Consider the following 2,827-nt stretch of genomic DNA (forward strand, 5'->3'; position numbering starts at 1 on the left):
GCTGAGGTGTTCTGTGTGGTTGCTAAGGTGTTCTGTGTGGTTGCTAGGAGGTTGCTAAAATGGTGTGGGTTAAGATGTTCTGGGCGGTTGTTAGGAGGTTCTGATGGTTGCTAAGATATTTTGGAGGTTGCTAGGAAGTTGCTAAAATATTCTGGGTGGTTGATAGGTGGTTGCTAAGGTGTTCTGGGTGGTTGCTAGGAGGTTGCTAAGATGCTCTGGGTTAAGATGTTCGGGGCGGTTATTAGGAGGTTCTGGGAGGTTGCTGAGGTGTTCTGGGTGGTTGCTAGAAGGTTGCTAAGGGGCTTAGGGTGGTTACTAGGAGGTTGCTAAGGTGTTCTGTGTGGTTGCTGGGAGGTTGCTAAGATGGTCTGGGTGGTTGTTAGCAGGTTGCTAATGGGTTTAGGGTGTTAATTAGGAGGTTGCTAAGGTGTTCTGTGTGGTTGCTGGGAGGTTGTTAAGATGGTCTGGGTTGTTAAGATGTTCTGGGCGGTTGTAAGGAGGTTCTGTGTGGTTGCTGAGGTGTTCTGTGTGGTTGCTAAGGTGTTCTGTGTGGTTGCTGGGAGGTTGCTAATGTGTTCTGTGTGGTTGCTGGGAGGTTGTTAAGATGGTCTGGGTTGTTAAGATGTTCTGGGCGGTTGTAAGGAGGTTCTGGGTGGTTGCTGAGGTGTTCTGTGTGGTTGCTAAGGGGTTTAGGGTGGTTACTGAGGTGTTCTGTGTGGTTGCTAAGGTGTTCTGTGTGGTTGCTGAGGTGTTCTGTGTGGTTGCTAAGGTATTCTGTGTGGTTGCTAAGGTGTTCTGTGTCATTGCTGGGAGGTTGCTAAAATGGTGTGGGTTATGGTGGATGTTCTGGGCGGTTGTTAGGAGGTTTTGGGTGGTTGCTAAGATATTCTGGAGGTTGCTAGGAAGTTGCTAAGATATTCTAGGGGGTTGATAGGTGGTTGCTAAGGTGTTCCGGGTGGTTGCTAAGATGCCCTGGGTGGTTATAAGGAGGTTCTGGGAGGGTGCTGAGGTGTTCTGGGTGGTTGCTAGAAGGTTGCTAAGGGGTTTAGGGTGGTTGCTAGGAGGTTGCTAAGGTGTTTAGGGCGGTTGCTAGGAGGTTGCTAAGATGATCTAGATGGTTGCTAAGATGTTTTGGGGGATTGCTATGAGGTTGCTAAGATGTCAGTGCCACTAATTGGCTGAATTGTAAGTAAACATGAATATATCTTCAGTCATTTTAAGCATCTCATTTGCCTAATAAAGTAAATAACTTGCATACTTCTTAGTCTCATACATGGTATTAATTGACCTGCTTTTGCTTTTGCTTTTGTCCCCAAATTCAGAAGCATGAATTGCATACATAACATTTACATGACCGTTCTATATTGTGAACATTCACTGTATTCAATATTACACAATTTTTCTTTTTAGAAAGGAAAATTTTAAAGAGAAAAAAATAAGAATTGGAGAGAATCAGTACATTATGAATAATTTACTTCCATTATGTGAATAATTTGTAATCACGTAATCAATAAAAAGTAACTGCAATCTGTTCCCGAGTATTTTAAAATGTAATCTGATTACATGTAATCAGTTACTGCCCGTCACTGCTGGTGTTGCTGTTAGTTTTGCACAAATGATTTGATCTTAAAATCAATGGCTTCAGCGCTCAGGGTCTCTTGTCTGGTCTGATGAAGGGCTCCACAAACTCAATCCGTCATCGCAGCATCTCGCCGCAGCTGCAGGAGTCGCGTGTAATTGCATTTGACGTTTAGATTGCGGCGCAGTAAAACACAGGAGATGTCTGAGTTTGTTGTACTTGTCAGATTAGCACCAGAGCGATAACTGATAACACACCGAGCTGTGACACTTTTTTTTCCAGTCTGGGGAAAACGTACAGTTTTACAGCTGATGCATCAGCAGAAACCAATTAACCTGGAAACACGCTGTACTGAAGCAAGCACTTCTATGTGTGCTTGATTTACTGTTGTCGTGTGCTTCAATTAATAACACGTACACGCATTACATAATTACATAAGCTGTTTTCTACAGTCACTTCTTTTCTTTGTCTTCCTGATCAGCTGCTGACATTAGTTACCATTTGAGTTGCTAGTTAAACGTGTTGAGCTGGTTACCTGGATAATAACAAACATCAGCTGTGTCAATGTGATTTTTCTAATCGTTTTGCAGAGGAGATTGTTTCTGCTGATTCCTGTGATCATGTGACCTCTGTGAGATGTTCACTAAAGGTCAGAGGTCATGTGAGTTCATCTGACCTCAGTGACCTCCAGAGCAGAGTCAGAAATCAACTGCTTTTGTTTCATTTACATTTATGCACTTTAGCAGATGCTTTTATTATTACTGGTCACTGTCTGATTAGATCTTTAGCATTTATTTACATTGTCAGAGCCCATTTCCGCCACTGAATAAAAAATAAAGGTAATTGCTCACAATTATTGACTTTTTTCTCAACATTTGTAAGTTTTATATCACACAATTCTGCCTTTATTCTCGCAACTGCGTTTATATCATGCAATTCTGACTTTCTCTAATTTGCAACTTTATTTGCAAGTTTCTATTATGCAAGTCTTACTTTTTTCTCACAATTGCAAGTTTATATCACACAGTTCTGACTTTATAATATATTGTGAGTTAATGTGAGTCGCAATTACCTTTTTCTATTTAGTGGCAAAAACGGGCTTCCACAGTTTATGTTTTAAAATAAAAAATTTATATTAGTTACTCGTTCAGCAACACTGTTCTGGTTGCTAAGATGTCCTGGGTGGTTGCTAAGATGTTCTGGGTGGTTGCTAAGAGGTTGCTAAGATGTTCTGGGTGGTTGCTAAGA

The sequence above is a fragment of the Sinocyclocheilus grahami genome, unplaced genomic scaffold (assembly GCF_001515645.1).
Source record: "Sinocyclocheilus grahami isolate Dianchi unplaced genomic scaffold, SAMN03320097.WGS_v1.1 scaffold721.1, whole genome shotgun sequence".
NCBI classification, from domain to species: Eukaryota; Metazoa; Chordata; class Actinopteri; order Cypriniformes; family Cyprinidae; genus Sinocyclocheilus; species Sinocyclocheilus grahami.